The 17203-nt window shown below is 36.6% G+C and overlaps 1 pseudogene; it reads left to right on the top strand.

The window, feature by feature from the left end:
* LOC138071670 (tRNA pseudouridine(38/39) synthase-like) overlaps positions 1–17203 on the top strand; it is a 143745-nt pseudogene that overhangs the window by 17892 nt on the left and 108650 nt on the right.

The raw sequence follows: 17203 nt of genomic DNA on the forward strand, positions 1-17203 counted from the left end.
TGAAATGTCTCCTCACCCCAAGCTGTTCCTCCTAAGAGAAGTTAAAAATAAAAAGAAAAGTCCTTATGAAGGAAGATTTTATTTGGGGAGGAAAAATAGGATCCCAGTAGTGTGAACTGTATAAACTGGGCACTGCAGTGGTTCCTATAAATGATGGACTTAAATATGTGCCCAGAGGTCACAGGAAAATATTTGTTTTGTTTGTATAACTCAATGTTACCTAACTTTCAACATACCTCTTTCCTTTCAATAGTTAAAAGAATGACAGAAAGAAAATTTACTATCAACAATTATAATTTTAAAAGTTATTGCTAATAAAATACAAACATTTCCATACATCTCATCCTCTCCTCCCCTCTCCCATGTCTGTTTCTCCATTGTTTCCCTGTAAATAAATTCTTCGGTTTGACAGAAAACAGCAAAATTCTGTAAACCAATTATCCTTCAATAAAAAATAAATTAATTTTAAAAATAGAAACATTTATCTTATATATTTCAGATAAGAAACACAGCAAGGATGGTTACTATGGACCAGAAACCTGGAGTATTACTGTCCTTCTCCAACATCCCATCAAAACCATTCCCATTGAGCTATACGCTTTTTTTTTTTTTTGATATCCCTGTGATCTCTATCCAGGCTTCACATACCCTGCCTTAAGATTTCTTCACTTGCCTCCCATTTCTTAGATATAACCTTAAGTCTGGAAAACTGTATATTGTAAACTTTGTTCTTCTTTAATCTGGGTCAGGTGCCCCTCTTTTTAGCTGTCACAGCACTTGGCCCAATGCATTCTTCTTCTTGCATCATGTCTTTTCATGTCTTGGGATCCACCACAAAATTTTACCTCTAGGTATTTGCTGCAAGATTACCAGATCCACAAAGTCAGAGACTGGATTTTATTCACCTCTTTATCCCTTTCATCTGGCACAATCTGAGTACATATATTCAGGAAGTATTTAATAAATATAGGAATAGAAAAAAAGGAAGATAGTTAAATAGAATTCATCCTTTAAGACTTCCTGTCCTGTCCATATGGAGATTTTTCTGAATTTGACACTTATTGCCATTTTTTAGGCATAACTTTAAATTTCCAAGGTTGCTATACCTCGTTATTCAATCAAGTACTAAACTAGGTACTGCTGTGAAGCAATTTGCAGATATAATTAGGTTAGTCATCAGGTGACCTTAAATTAGGAGTGGAGCCTACCTTTTCCAGGTGGGCACAATGTAATCACATATCTTATAAATAGGAGAGGATGGCCAAAGAACGTCAGAGATGCATCAGACATAGAGGTAAGGGAGGTGCAGCAAATGGTAAGTCAAAAATATTCCAAAAACAGGAAAGTATTTGATGTATTATTGTTGGTTCTGAGATGTGGGCTATCTGTGAGAATGAAAAACATGCTCTTCTCCTGGTTGGCTGAGGTTGTTTTTTTTTTTTTTTTTTAATTGTGATACGCATTGGATTTTATCAAATGTTTGTTCTACAGTTAGTAAAGTTATGTGATTTTTCTTCTTAATCTTGTTGATATGGTGGATTACATTAACTAACCTTTCAAATGTTGAACTAGTTTTACACACTTAGAATAAAAGCAACTTGCTCATGGTAATTATCTTTGCCAGGATTGATTTTCAAATATTTTGTTGATGAATTTGGCAGCTTTGTTTGAGATATCGACCTATAGTTTTTCCCTTTTCACTTATTTCTATTTTTTTAAGATATCCATAAGAAGTCTTTTATTAAGATAAATCACAGGTTTATCAGTTTCTCCAGAAGTACTCTATTTTTAATTCCCAAGGAGAATCATAATAATAAAAATAAATTAACCTAGTAGGTTATTTTCTTTCTAATGGCACCTGTTTTTATTTTTATTTATTATTATTATTTTTTTCTATTTTAAATTTTTATTTTTACTTTATTTTGCTTTACAATACTGTATTGGTTTTGCCATACATTGACATGAATCCATCACGGGTATACATGAGTTCCCAATCCTGAACCCCCCTCCCACCTCCCACCCCATATCATCTCTCTGGATCTTCCCCGTGCACAAGCCCCAAGCATCCTGTATCCTGCATCAAACATAGACTGGCGATTCGTTTCTTACATGATAATATACATGTTTCAATGCCATCCTCCCAAATCATCCCACCCTCTCCCTCTCCCACCGTGTCCAAAAGTCCATTTTATACATCTGTGTCTCTTTTGCTATCTCACATACAGGGTTATCATTACCATCTTTCTAAATTCCATATATATGTGTTAGTATACTATATTGGTGTTTTTCTTTCTGGCTTACTTCACTCTGTATAATAGGCTCCAGTTTCATCCACCTCATTAGAACTGAGGTATTCTTTTTAATGGCTGAGTAATATTCCATTGTGTATATGTACCACAGCTTTCTTACCCATTCATCTGCTGATGGACATCTAGGTTGTTTCCATGTCCTGGCTAGTACAAACAGTGCTGTGATGAACATTGGGGTACACGTGTCTCTTTCAATTCTGGTTTCCTTGGTGTGTATGCCCAGCAGTGGGATTACTGGGTTATAAGGCAGTTCTATTTGCAATTTTTTAAGGAATCTCCACACTGTTCTCCATAGTGGCTGTACTAGTTTGCATTCCCACCAACAGTGTAAGAGGGCTCCCTTTTCTCTTTTTCCTTTCTACTTCAGCCTGATATTAGTAACAGGGTAACACTAACTTCATAAGGTGAGTTGGGGAGTGACTCTTCTTCAGCTTTCTAAAAGAAATTATGTAAATTTGGAGTCAATTCCCTTTTAAATATTTGGTGGAATTCTCCTGTGAACCATCTGGGCCTGAAGATCTCCTTTGCAGGAGTTCTTTAATTGCAAATTCAACTTCTTTAATGGTTGGAGGACGACTCGGAATGTCTGCTTAACCTTGGTTGAACTTCAGTAGTCTGAGTTTGTGGTTTGCAAGGAATTTGTCCATTTCTCCCCAGTTTCCAATTTATGTGTGTACCTACAGTTGTTCTTGACATTCCCTTATTATCCTTATTATGACTGCAGGATCCATAGTGATATTACCTTTTTCCATTCTTGATGTTGGAATTCTATGTTTTTAAAATTTTAAATTATTGGTCTCTTTAGAGATCTGTCAGTTTTACTGATACTTAAAAAAACAGCTTTTCTGTTGATTCTTCTCTATAGCTCTTTATTTCCAATTTATTAATTTATTTTCCTTTTGTTTACTTTCTTCCTGCATAGAATTTATTTTTCCCTTTGCTAATTTCTTGATGTGGGAAATTACTGATTTTTGATTATTCCTTTCTAATCTAAGGATTTAGTGTTAAAAATTTAACTCTGCACTGCTTTAGCTGTGTCCTATGTAATTTGACATATGATATTTTCATTGTCATTAAGCTCTATGCATTTCTATGTTCCTTAAGAATTATTCTTTGACTCGGGGATTATTTATATGTGTTTAATTTTCAAGTCATTAAAGAATTTTTTGACATTGTTACCTTCCAGTTAGATTCCTCTGTGGTTGGAGAACATACATTGTATGTCTTTGGGATTTTTTGGTTGCTTTTTCTGATTTGTGTTGAGTTTATTTTTTCCTGGTTCTTGATTAAATTTATTTTTATATCCTAGCTTTGGGGGAATGTTGCTATAAACTGAATGTTTGTGTTACCTGGAAGTTCATATGTTGAAACCAAATTCCCTACATGCTGTTATCTGGAGGTGAGATCTTTGGGAAGTTGGTGATTAGGACACAAGGGCAGAGCCTTGATGAACCAGATCTATGTCTTCATTAAAGAGGCCCCAGAGAGATTACTTACCCCTTCCTCCATGTGAGACACAGTGAAAAGACTGCTATCTATGACCCAGGTACGAGATCTGCTGGCACCTTGATCTAGGACTCTGGCCTTCAGAACTGTGAGTAATTCTTCATGGCAAATAGATGGGGAAACAATGGAAACACTGACAGACTTTATTTTTGGGAGGCTCCAAAATCATGAAATTAAAAAGATGCTTGCTCCTTGGAAGAAAAGTTATGATCAACCTAGACAGCATGTTAAAAAGCAGAGACACTACTTTGCCAACAAAGGTCTGTCTAGTCAAAGCTATGGTTTTGCCAGTAGTTATGTATGGATGTCAGAGCTGGACTATAAAGAAGGCTGAGTGCCAAATAATTGATGCTTTTGAACTGTGGTGTTGGAGGAGACTCTTGAGAGTCCCTTGGACTGCAAGGAGATTCAACCAGCCCATCCTAAAGGAAATCTGTGCTGAATATTCATTGGACAGACTAACGCTGAAACAGAAACTCCAATATTTTGGCCACCTAATTGGAAGAGCTCAGTCATCTGAAAAGACCCTGATGCTGGGAAAGATTGAAAGCAGGCAGAGAAGGGGACAACAGAGGATGAGATGGTTGGATGGCATCACCAACTCAATGGACATGAGTTTGAGTAAACTCCAGGAATTGGTGATGGACATGGAGGCCTGGCATGCTGCAATTCATGAGATCGCAAAGAGTCAGACATGACTAAGTGACTGAACTGAATCCATCTAATCTTTGATATCCTGTCACAGCAGTCTGAACAGACTAAGATATTGAATTCCAATACTGTGGATCATATTTAATAGTGCCTCTTAGCAAGGACTTCCCCTGTCAAGATGTAGTGCAAGATTCTAGTGGGTGCATGGGTTCAACTTCCTGGGTCTCACCAACACCTTTCCAGCAAATGTGGAGTCTTGACAAACAGACTTGTGATGCATGCATAGAGTAGAAATTCAGCTTGCCCACTAGGATTACTGACCACCTCACAGAAGTTGGGGCCCAATTTACAATGTCTCATTCCTTGGTCCTTCTTTGTGGTGTAAGCTCAGTTGCACCCTGGGCTCATGCCACTGAGGGAGGGGGATGTAAAATTGTTAGCCTCACCTGGCAGCACTTCCTTATACCTTACTGATGCTGCTTGGCTGTGGGTGTTCAGTGTCCTACTCACTGACACAAGGGCAGGGAGAAGCACGGTCATGCTGAATCACACTGCCTCACACCATATTGTTCAGTGTGTCTGTTGCTTCCAGTTGAGTGTGGATGCTAAATTCCTCATTGGGCCTCACTGACACCAGCCGGTGGGGGGAGGCAAAATTGTTTCCACTCCCCTTACCACCTCCTTGAGTCTTGTTGCTGCCAACTGAGGGTGGAGGGTCAGTTACATGCTAGATCTGCTGAAACTTGGGATGGGCGGAGGGAAGAAGAGTGCTGATTGGCTGTGACTCACACATCATTGTGAAGTCTGCTTGTGGCTATGTGGGAGTTGAAGCTCAGCTTGCTTATCTGTGCTAACAGTACCACGTAATTCTATTGGGTAGGTGATGAAAGAGCAGCTCCTTGCTCAGCTGCACCTATTCTAACTTAGGCGATCAATCAGACCATCGCCTGCCTCTAAGTGTGGGCTGGGTGATGTGATCTCCTCATGGTTTTACCAACACTGCATCACTAGGGGAACAGGGACACTCACCAGCTTGTTTGTGCAGTTGGGGGGGAAATGTTAAGAATATGGATTTCCTCCTCAGGCCAGCTGAAACCAGAAAAGGGGCTGTGCATTGGTGTTTTGACTGGAGCCAGATGGGTATTGTCTAAAAGGCTTTCTGTTCTGAAGCTGTTGTTTTTCAAGTCCTTTGGCTCGGGGAAACAGGCTTTTTAAAAATCATTTTTATCTGTGCCTGTTGATGGCTAGGGTTGAAGGCTTCTTAGGTGCCCTGTTCAGGATACATGGAAACAATTACAAAACAGAACACACTACCGTGTCATTCCTCAAGTTTCAAGGTCCCTATGCAGTCTTTTCTCAACCTTTTAAAGGCTTTTATAGCCTTCCATTTTCCTTTTGTTGTGGGATTTTTTAGTTGTCCAAGGGGAGACCTGGAATATGGGGATTTTTCATCTTGGCTAAAACCAGCTTGTCATAACTCCTATCATAATCCTTGATTTTAATATCCCCATGGGTGATCTTCCCAATATACATGACTTACTTCCTTCTTCACCAAAGGATCTTGTCCTCCACTCTGCCTTAGCCGCTCACTCCCATGTTACTCTTCTAGAGAGCGTCATTACCAATAAACTGAGAGCCCTCTATAAATTCCATTTCACAAATCTCAGTCTGTGACCAAGAACCCCTGTATTTTCAAGTCACCCTCTCTCTTACACACTTCCAACCATATTTAACCCTCATTGGGACCTCAAACCCATTGATTCTGTCACCTTTATCTTGTCCTTCACCTGCCCCATGTCCTTATCTTCTGAATACTCAGCTTCAGTTCCAAGGTCTGTCATTGTAATCACTTGCTTATACTCAACTTTCTTGTCCCTCTTGCCCTCTCTAGTCATCCAGGGAAAAAGCAAAACCCTCATTTTAACTTAGATTCTTCCCCACCTATACTCCTGTAGCTGAAGGTGACTGTTGAAAAACACTTAAGCATACAATAGTTTTCACTTAAAATTCATAACACCTTTCCTCAGATGATTCTTTAATACTGCCTGGAAGTACTACCACCTTTCATATTCCACTTCCTTTATGTATTCCTACCTAATCAAGAAAAGCCAAGCAATCAGAAGACAACTTCTACAAGCCCCAACATCATTATCAACTACCTGCATCTGTGTCTACAGTTGACCTGTCTACCATAGTAAATCTCATTCCCCTTCACCTAGTTGAGGACATACTTCCAGAAATTCCTCCCTCTCTTGAATTAGCTTTTGCACTGCTGCATATTTCCCTCAGCATAAAATATACTATTCCTGCCAGGTTTCCATAGCCTTTCTTTGGACCCTTTATCTCCCTCCACCTATTTCAATATTGCTCTGTTCCCCCTTAAAGTAAAACCTTTTGAAACGGTTATTTATACTTGCAGTTTCCAATGTCTCTTCCTCTTAAATTGACTGGAATGGGATCAGGAGAGAAATCATTTGAGGTTTCTCTTGTTATGGAGATCAACAGTCTGTATTCACAGTTCTCATTATGAAAGTTTTCAAACTTGTAGAAAAGCTCAAAGAATAATAAACATATGTGACCTAACTCATGTTGGACAAATGTTAACATTTGCAGTATTTGCATTGGAATTTTATTTTAAAAAGTAGATACACAGTTGAAACCTACTTTATTACCTTCCCTGATCCCTTTCTTCATCTCTGTCCAAATTAACCACTCTCCTGAAGCTAAGATGAGCCTTTATATCCACATTTTTAAATGCATGTATTATATTGGCAGTTATACATAGCACAAATAGTCCTATATTTGGTTTATGGCCAAAATTTACATAAATGTTTCACTGGGTATTCTGCACATTAGATTTTTGCAAAAATGTTCAATTACTATGAAGTTTGCCAATTATTTTCCTTTCATATATTATGCTTATCTGGTTTTGTATGGAGGTTGAATTGGCTTAATAAAATGAATCTAGCAGCTCTTCAGAATCTCTGCTCTTAAACTCTATCCTACATAAATTATTTATCCTTAGAATGTTTGCTAACAATAGTATGGTGCTTTATTAGTGATTTTTGAATACTAATGAAATTGTAAAATGATTATAGGTCTCGGATTTTCTGTTTGTCCTTGAGTCAGTGTTAGTAATTCATCTTTTTCTAGAAAGCAGTTTGTTGTTCTCTTCTGCTCTTTCCTAGATGTCTCTTTATTATAAGGACAAGCTGTCAGGACTACTCCTGAGAACCCTTTACCTAAGTTTTTGTCTTCCCATTCCCCTCCTACATTTTCATCACTTAGGTATTTTTAGCTTTTTGCTGTTTGATCTTTTTTTTTTTAAAGCATTTGTATATATTTTTTGGAAATCTGTAATTTCCATTAATATTTTTTATAAAGTTAAGTTTTTTTTAAACTTTATATTTTGTTGGAATATTGCTAATTAGGGCTTCCCAGGTGGCACTAGTGGTAAAGAACTCATCTACCAATGCAGGAGATATAAGAGACACAGATTCAACTCCTGGGTTGGGAAGATCCCCTTGAGGAGGGCATGGCAACCCACTCCAGTATTCTTGCCTGGAGACTCTCTTGGACAGAGGAGCCTGGTGGGCTATGGTTCACAGGGTCACAAAGAGTTGGACATGACTGAAGTGACAGCATGCACACATGCATTGCAGATTAACAATGTTGTAATAGTTTCAGATGAACAGTGAAGGGACTCAGCCATACATATACAGGTATCCATTCTCCCCCAAACTCCCCTCCCATCCAGGCTGCCACATAACATTGAGCAGAGTCCCATGTGCTATATGGTATAGGTCCTTGTTGGTTTTCCAGTTTAAATATAGTAGTGTGTACATGTTCAGCCAAACTCCTTAACTATCCCTTCCCTCTGTCCTTCCCACTGCTCCCTCCCACTACCTCAATGATAAGTTCATACTCTGAGTCTTTCTGTTTTGTAAATAAATTCATTTGTATAATTTTTTAGATCCCACATTTAAGGGATGCCATATGATATTTCTCCTTCTGATTGACTTCACTCATTATGACAGTCTCCAGGTCCATCCATGTTGCTGCAGATGGCATTATTTCATTCTTTTTTAATGGTTAAGTAATATTCCATTGTATAATTGTACCACATCTTCTTTATCTATTCTGCAGTCGATGGACTTTTACATTACTTTCACGTCTTGGCAATTGTAAACAACGCTGCAAGGTATGTTGGAGTACGTGTATCCTTTTGGATCATGTTAATTTTTATTGGGCTCATCACTGGTTAATTGAAAAGTTTTCTATCAGATATAACATGACTAAGTTTTCTGGTTTAACAGTGAATGATTTGTACTTAACCTCTGATATATAGAGAAACAAATGCATATGTGGATAATAATTAAAATTATCTACATAAATAATATAAAATTGGTCAGCATCACTATCAATTTGTGCAACTTGGATTAAGATACGATCAAGATCTTTTCACTATGGAAATGGAAAAAGTAAATACATGATGAAAATGTAGTTAAACACCTTAATGTACATTCATACCATCGTTTCAGATGGTAATTTACTTAAACATTTGTTATAGAAATGTACCTTCCAAAATATATTACAAGAGAATAATTGGAAGTGATAAACAGCTTTATGCTGTTTATTTAATGAACTGAAAAAATTGAATATAGAACAAATTAAATTTTAAAAACATTTTCACTCTAGAATGATATAGAACTGTTAAATTACTCATTATTAGGGTTATATGGAAAAATGGGAAAATGTTCATGAAATGCTATTAATATTGAGCATATTTATCTTATATTCTTGCAACTATATATATACACATATATGTAGTCTCTCTCTCTCTCTCTCTCTCTCTATATATATATATATATATATATATATATATATATCTCAAGCGAGAGAGAAAAACAGCATATGAATAAAGTCTAGATGTATGGCAGTGGAAATAAAAATTGTATTGAGTAGAAGGGATTATCAGTACTTTGGTAGGGATTGCCACTTAATATTAAGAGTTGCCTTAATTAAATTTTGGGCTGATGGCCAATCAAGAAATGAGATTTTTAGTTCAGTCTTCATTGAACCTCTAAGAGGCTTAACTTCAGGTACAACTCAAGTTTCTATTTTTAAATGATTCTATATTTAAAGGAAAACCTATTTCTATACTCTTTTCAGTTAGAACAATCTGTCAAGTCTATTCTTGAGCCACTAACATACTGCCTTAATTATTGCAGCTTTGTAATTAATTTTAATATCTAGTAGACTTGATGGGCCCAGTCAGTCTCCTTTCTCAAAATTTTGCTGGGTAAGCTCTAATGTTATTTCCACATAAATTTTACTCTCATTTATTCAAGTTCCCAAATTGTTTAAATTTCAAGTGCTATTGCATAAGATTTATAGTTTAATTTTGAATAATTGGCACTATTACTATGTTGTATCTCCCAATCCAAAAGCAAAATATGTTTCTCTATTTACTAATGTCTTCTGTCTTAGTTAAGTTTTATAGCTTTCTTCAGTACAGTTTATGCATTTCATATTGAGTTTACTTCTGTATGTTTCACATTTGTTTCTTTAGAAATTAGAGGTTCATTTAATTTTTAAGCTATCATTTATCAATTGAAAGACTATTGATTTCTGTATATTGGTTAGGACAGTGACCTTGATGAACACTTTTGTTGTAGTAGATTTAGGACTTGTCTTTCAGTGCATTCAAATAATAAACTATCTGTAAGTGATATTAATTCATTTTTCCTAATTTTTCATACTTTAATCAGTCCTTGATTTCTTGATCTCAGTAAAATCCTGTTGATTGCTCAAGTCGCTGAATTGTAGAACACATGTTATTGATGTCACCACAGAGTGGCCATTATGTAAGCAGGCCATAGTTGTGCTAGAGTAGGCCAGACAGGCCTGGGTTTATTGCCAAGGATTTCTGAAACCCTGTACTGAACATAAAATCTAAAATCTTATTGCGATTTCTCAATAGAGATGAAAAGTACACTGGACATGTCAGTTTAACATTTAAGTGTCCTCATTTTCAAAATAGTAAAAACAAAAACTTAGTGAAATGTTAATAGATTAAAAATTGTGTAGTGAAACTTCAACATGACCTCAATAGCACAGGTAGCAAAAGTAAAATGAATTAACTAGGAGCACATCAGCCTTATAAACTGCTGAGCATAAGGGGAAAAAAAATAGAGTGAAAAGGTAACCTATGAAATGGGAAAAAATGTTTGCAAACCATGTCTGATAAGAGACTAATATTCAGAATCTATAAAGAACCCCTACAACTCTAAGAAATCAAATAACCCAATTAAAAGTTGAGCAAAGGGATTGAATAGACATATGTCCAAAGAAGATATGCAAATGGATAACAAGCACATAAAAATATGCTCAACATTATTAAGCATCAGGGAAATAGAATCAAAATCACAAAGAGATGACCTCGGACACACCAGACATTAATGGATAAATGGATAAAGAAAATGTAGTATATACAAACACTGGGATGTTAATCTTAAATCTTGTCACATGTGACAATATGGATGAACCTTTAGAACATTATGCTAAGTGGAATAAAAGGACAATCACAAAAGGACAAGTACTGTATGAATCCACATAGGAGACATCTAAAGTAGTAAAATTATGGAAACGAAGTAGGATGGTGGTTGCCAGGGACTAGGTAGAGGGGGATATAGGGAATTGTTGTTCAATGGATATAGAGTATCCATCTTGCAAGATGAAAATTCTTGATCTATTGTACAATAATGAGCATATTTAACAATTTAATGTACAAGTAGAAGTTATTAAAAGTGTAAATTTGTGTTTTTACCACAATAAAAAAGAATGCAGTGAAAGAAGATCTTTTTATGGAGGAATAGAAACTTGCCCCCATATAATTAATTTTGAATTCATTGGTGGGTTTTTGTTTCTTTAATTAATGGCCAGATCGATAAATGTACCCCATAAGAAAGGGAGGTAGCCATCTGCACTGACAAAAAGAAAAGAAACATGAATTTCAAACATTGTTTTCACTATGATTAAAAAATATTCATGGATTATTAAACACAATGAACCAATTCCTCTAGAAATGATCTTCTCTTGACTAAAGTGATATCATACTCAAGATTTTTCAATTTCACAAAACCTTTATCTGTCTTGCATTGTTTTTTTTGTTTTTTTTTTTTAACTCACTATTCAAATGCTCCAGGGCTATACCTTGATCCCTCTTCATACTTATGCTTTCTATCCTTAAGTGATCTGTGTATCTCCGTTGCTTCAGCTACCATCTATATACTAATAAATACCTAAAGTTACATCTTGTGCTTTATCTCTTCACTGAGTTACAGATTGAAATCCAAAAGGCTTCTCAGAGGTCTTCACTTGGACTTTTTAATAAGGATCTCAGAAATCTACCCAGTTAATAAAGCCAGAAATCTGACTCATCCACTATTTTCAGTCTCTCTTATCGTCTTATCAAGAAATAATATTTACTCTATTTCCCAACCTCACCTTCTGTCAACTCTTTCCTCATTGTCAATATACTAGTTCAAGCTGTAATGGTTCAAATCTAGACTGGTCAATCTGCTCATGCTGGTGTACCATCATTAACTACTTCAGTTACTCCTTTATCACTACCCATCTCCCACTGTCATTATTCTCTACCACTGCAATCCATCTGTTTTCTTCATAGTAATTGTTTTTATTATCTCTCTTATTGGGTTTTCAGTTTTGTATGGATAGAATCTACATGTGTCTTGCAAACCATTAAAGCCTCAACATCTAGCCATTGTGCCTGGATCATAGTAAGTGTTAACTGAACAGTTATTGACTTAAAACAATAAATATTTGAGTACTTACAAGATTATAACAACTGTGGGTGGTACTTCATATGTTATCTTCACCATAATACTCTGAAGTAATTATTTCTTTCCTGTTTTAAAATGAGTTAACTGCAATTTATTTCATATGGCCATAGCCATACAGCTATAAAAGAGAATCTTGGAATTTAGATTTATTCTGTCTAGATGCAAAGCATTTTAGAATGTACCACACTGCTATAGGATAAAACACTGAAGTGAAGTGAAGTCGCTCAGTCGTGTCTGACTCTTTGTGACCCCGTGGACTGTAGCCTAACCAGGCTCTTCCCTCCATGGGATTCTCCAGGCAAGAGTACTGGAGTGGGTTTGCCATTTCCTTCTCCAGGGGATCTTCCCGACTCAGGAAACAAACCCGGGTCTCCTGCATTCCAGGCGGACGCTTTAACCTCTGAGCCACCAGGGAAGGTTCTGGTTTGGCATCTACCATCATATAATTTTTTGGAATCTTGGGCATGATGTGTAATCTTTCATTTATAAGTGATATGACCAACAAGGGATTAATATGCAAAATACATAAACAACTCATACAACTCAATATTAAAAAAACAAACATAACAAAAAAGAGCAGAAGACCTGAATGGATATAGCCTTCCAAAATGCTATACAACTTTAAACTCCTATCAACATTTTTTTGAATCAAAGTACTTTATTAATAATGTTATTATCTGGGATTTGAATGTTGCATCATCGATCTAACAATCTATAGAGTCACTTTTGTTGTTTTTGGTTTTGGATGCAAATTTTTATTCCAGCATTGTTATTTGGCTTGGTTGAACTCTTCTGATACCCATTTTTCTTTAATATTCTGTACCTTGAAGTGACTTTTTTCCCATTAGTCTCTTACACATTTTATTTCATTTTTTCACTTGCTTATCTAAGTTGCTTTTTTCTTGATTTAAAGTGATTATACAAAGCAGATGGTCACTAAAATGTCCTTATTAGATGAAGTTTTTCTCAAGCATAGGTTTGTTTTCCTTATCCCTTGGCTATGAATTCTTTTTGAAAGTTTCATTATTTGTCGTTTCTCTTTCATTAGTTTTGAAATAATCAGTTTTATTCACATCTATGGTTTTCCATTAAACAATACAGATTATCTCTCTTTGATTACCCTCAGGTTCCACTTGAGTGCTCCTTGCATTCTTTCTCTTTGATATTACATTGATGGTTTTCTTGAGATACTTAGCTGTTTACTATTATTTCTGAAGTCTGGTTTACTTTAGTGGCCTGGTACTGCTAGACTGAGGGGGAGGTATCTTATTTCCCTCTATTGCCTGGTTATCTGATTCTACAAAGGGATATTAACTTTTGGGGCCCAGCTATCTGATTCTACACAGGAATAATAATGTCTGAATATTTAGAGTCTATAATTTTTCCCTTAAAGAAAGTCACGAAAGACAAACTACAGTACAGATGGCCCTTTTCCCAGGATTTATTCTGTCAATACGTTTGCAGGAGAAGCTTGAGAATACTGTGAGACATATCCTATATGTTCTGCTGCTTATTTCACTGCATTTCAAGAACAAAAAGGGGAGAAATATTAATGGTCATGATGGAGGTGAAGAGGAAAAAGACCCTTGTATGCCTCTTTAGAAATCAGTTCTGATGTCCTCATTCAATGGAATTTGTATTTTATGGAATATAACTGGGAATCTCTTCCTATCTTCTTACCTGTTGTCTTGTATTATGCTTGAGTTCCCCATGCCTATTTTGTGTATTTTTTTTTCTGAGATTATCAGGACCTGAATTAATATTCTTGACTTGCATTTGTAATATATCTTGATATCTTTATGGGATTTTATAAATATTTCATTTGAGAATTGGAGACTTACTTGACTGTCATTTTTTGTATAAAAGTCAAAGGAAATGATTTTACGGTCAACACATAAATGCATGAAGTTAATGTAAATTTCACCATTGTTATAAAATGTTTTCTGGACCAGAAGCAGAGAAAGCAAGTTTATGGTGAAACAAGTTTATGATTAGAGCCTTATGTATGATATTAGGATATCTAAATTCTGGACCTTGGAAAAAGGATAGACCAGTTTCCTTGGATCCCATCTAAGATCCATGGTGTCCATTCTGGGTTACCTCTTTTTATTGATATATCAGGGTATTACAGCTTATAGCCATTAGTCAAGTTATCTTTTTTATTGCCATTCTTCAGATAAAGAACCTGCTCATGAAAAATATACTCTGTATGTTGATTAAACAATTTGAAGGCCATCTAAAAGTGAAGCCCTGGTTAGTTTAAAAATTTTTTTTCAACATAAACTGAAATATTGTGCTTATAAAAAAATTTGGTTTGTAAAATTTTGTTTAAGTTTGCAGAAGTTCTGCTTAAATAGAGGCTTGGATGACCTGCACACACAAAAGAAGTAGCTTCCTTGGTGTCATTGTATCTTTGTCACAGGAGCAATTTTTTGTCTATGCTAGGCTGACCTGAGTCTCCTGTTTGCTTTGAGGGTTAAGCTATATCTTTAGTTCCTGATTTTGGAGTTCTCCTTAGAGAATGGTGCTACTAAAAATTAACTATCAAAGTATATGTGAATTCTCAAATAACTTTGAAAACTAAAAAAAATGAGTTTAGTTATTCTGCCTACTAACTATATTTTAGACAGCCACACATTTTATTTTTAATTGCAGTATATATCAAGTCCTCTATTTCATTCAGGGCGTTACAATAAAGAAACATATCTTGGGTTTATAGGTGGGTTCAATCTTACATTCAGTTCAGTTCAGTCACTCAGTCATGTCTGACTCTTTGCGACCCCGTGGACTGGGGCACACCAAGCTTCCCTGTCCATCACCAACTACCAGAGCTTATTCAAGCTCAAGTTGGTGATGCCATCCAACCATCTCATCCTCTGTTGTCCCATTCTCCTCATGCTTTCAATCTTTCCCAGCATCAGAGTCTTTTCCAATGAGTCAGTTCATCACATCAGGTGGCCAAAGTACTGGATCTTCAGCTTTAGCATCAGTCGTTCCAATTAATATTCAGGACTGATTTCCTTTAAGATGGACTGGTTCGATCTCCTTGAAGTTCAGGAGACTCTCGAGCGTCTTCTCCAACACCACAGTCCAAAAGCATCTTTTCTTTGGTGCTCGGCCTTCTTTATAGTCCAGCTCTCACATCCATACATGACTACTGGAAAAACCATAGCTTTTACTAGGCAGACCTTTGTTGGCAAAGCAATGTTTCTGCTTTTTAATATGCTTTCTAGGTTCTAATCTTACATTAGGGTTTTACAAATACTATCTGCTAAAGGGGACCCACTCTGAAAACATTTTCAAAATCTGCAGCAGGGCAAAACCTAACCTATTTCTCAAACCTAACCAAGTCCTTTTGGAGAAGGCAATAGCAACCCACTCCAGTACTCTTGCCTGGAGAATCCGTGGGAGGAGCCTGGTAGGCTATAGTCCATGGGGTCACTTAGAGTCGGACATGACTGAGCGATTTCACTTTCACTTTTCACTTTCATGCATTGGAGAAGGAAATGGCAACCCACTCCAGTGTTCTTGCCTGGAGAATCCCAGGGATGGGGGAGCCTGGTGGGCTGCCATCTATGGGGTCACACAGAGTTGGACATGACTGAAGCAACTTAGCAGCAGCAGCAGCAGCAGCAGCAACCAAGACTTTTAGAAGCAGATGGCCACTTGTTAAACAGCAGGTGCTGACATCAGAGAATAGTTTGCATAACTGCATACAGAGTAATCAGTGGTATGTATACCAAAAGTCAGTCTAACTGTATTCTATCTAAGCATCAAAGACTTTGGTAATGCCACTATTTTCTCCTGGCCTGTACTTGGAAATATGGAAGTGTTGTTTGTTTGTTTGTTTGTTTTAACAGCTGGTTGGTACCAGTGGTTCTCTGCACATCTCAACTAATACAGTAACTCTAAGCAATTTTTAATTTTTATTCTTGGCAGTGAAATATTTTCTTTTCAATAATAATAAATTGTTGTTGTTGTTTGGTCACTAAATCCTTTCTGACTCTCTGTGGCCCCAAACATAGTAGCATTCCAAGCTCCTCTGTCCTCTGCATCTCCCAGACTTCCTTAAATTCATGTCCATTGAGTCAGTGATGCTATGTAACCCATTTCATCCTCTGCTACCCCCTTCTCCTTTTGCCTTAAATCTTTCCCAGCATCAGGGTCTTTTCCAATGAGTCAGCTCTTTGTATCAGGTCACCAAATTTTTTGTATCATCAGTCCTTCCAACAAATATTCAGGGTTGATTTCCTTTAGGATTAACTGGTTTGAGCTCCTTGCATTCAAAGGGATTCCCAAGTGCCTTTTCCAGCACCAAAAATTAAAAGCATCAGTTCTTTGGCACTCAACCTTCTTTATGCTCCAATTCTCATATGCATACATGACTACTCGAAAAACCATAGTTTTGACTATATATGGTCCTTTGTTGGCCAAGTGATGTCTATGCTTTTTAATATGCAGTCTAGATTTCTCATAGCTTTCCTTCCTAGGAGCAAGGATCCTTTAATTTCATGGCTACAGTCACCATCTACTGCAGTGATTTTGGAGCCAAAGAAAATAAAATCTGCCACCGCTTCCACTTTTCCCCCTTTATTATTTGCCATGAAGTGATGGGACCAAATGCCATGATCTTAGAGGCCATCTAGTCAAAGCTATGGTTTTTCCAATAGTCATGTATGGATGTGAGAGTTGGACTATAAAGAAAGCTGAGTACCGATGAATTGATGCTTTTGAACTGTGGTGTTGGAGAAGACTCTTGAGAGTCTCCTGAAATTCAAGGAGATCCAACCAGTCCATCCTAAAGGAAATCAGTCCTGAATATTCGCTGGAAGGACTGATGCTAAAACTGAAACTCCAATAATTTGGCCACCT

Source organism: Capricornis sumatraensis, chromosome X, assembly GCF_032405125.1.
Source record: "Capricornis sumatraensis isolate serow.1 chromosome X, serow.2, whole genome shotgun sequence".
In the NCBI taxonomy this organism is placed as follows: domain Eukaryota; kingdom Metazoa; phylum Chordata; class Mammalia; order Artiodactyla; family Bovidae; genus Capricornis; species Capricornis sumatraensis.